Genomic DNA, 804 nt, shown 5'->3' with positions numbered 1-804 from the left:
GTTAAAAAGGAGCAGGCAGGAGGTGATGGGAGAGACCTCCGCCGAGACCCTGGAGAGCTGGAAAGAGGGACTGTGGCTGAGTGGCAGAGCCTCTGCTTGGCAGGCAGAAGGTCCCAGGTTCAATCCCCGGCATCTCCACTTAAAAGGACCAGGCAGGAGGTGATGTGAAAGACCTCCGCCTGAGACCCTGGAGAGCTGTAAAGAGGGGCTGTGGCTCAGTGGCAGAGCCTCTGCCTGGAATGCAGAAGGTCCTAGGTTCAATCCCAGGCAGCATCTCCAGTTAGAAAGAACCAGGCAGGAGGTGATGGGAGAGATCTCCAACTGAGACCATGGAGAGCGGTAAAGAGGGACTGTGGCTCAGTGGCAGAGCCTCTGCTTGGCATGCAGAAGGTCCCAGGTTCAATCCCCAGCTTCTCCAGTTAAAAAGGACCAGGAAGTAGGTGATGTGAAAAACCTCCACCTGAGAACATGGAGAGACGCTGCTGGTCTGCGTAGACAAGATGGACCAAGGGTCTGATTCAGTATAAGGCAGCTTCATGTGTTCAGATGTAGCCCAGATCTTTAAAAGATTTTGAGGATTAGAAATAAAAGTTTTCACCTTTGATGGTGGAGCCATGGGCTCATCGGCAGGACATCTGCTTGGCACGCAGAAGGTCCCAGGTTCAGTCCCCAGCATCTCCCATTAAATAGGATCATGTAATGAGTGACAGAGGTTGACAAAATTATGCATGGGATAGAGGGTAGAGAAAGAAGTCCTTTTCTCCCTTCCTCACAATACAGGAACTCGTGGGCACTGCATGAAAT

General features: G+C 51.7%; 1 non-coding gene across 1 annotated transcript; it reads left to right on the top strand.

Annotated features, from left to right (window-relative positions):
* Window positions 1–204: 204 nt before the first annotated feature.
* Window positions 205–276, top strand: TRNAS-GGA. Its single transcript has one exon. It is a non-coding gene; the product is annotated as a tRNA-Ser (tRNA).
* Window positions 277–804: the final 528 nt, after the last annotated feature.

Source organism: Gekko japonicus, unplaced genomic scaffold (assembly GCF_001447785.1).
Source record: "Gekko japonicus isolate JY-2015 unplaced genomic scaffold, Gekko_japonicus_V1.1 scaffold1395, whole genome shotgun sequence".
Lineage (NCBI taxonomy): Eukaryota > Metazoa > Chordata > Lepidosauria > Squamata > Gekkonidae > Gekko > Gekko japonicus.
Note: the sequence above shows the minus strand (reverse complement) of the source record. Positions and strands in the feature narration are given on the sequence as shown.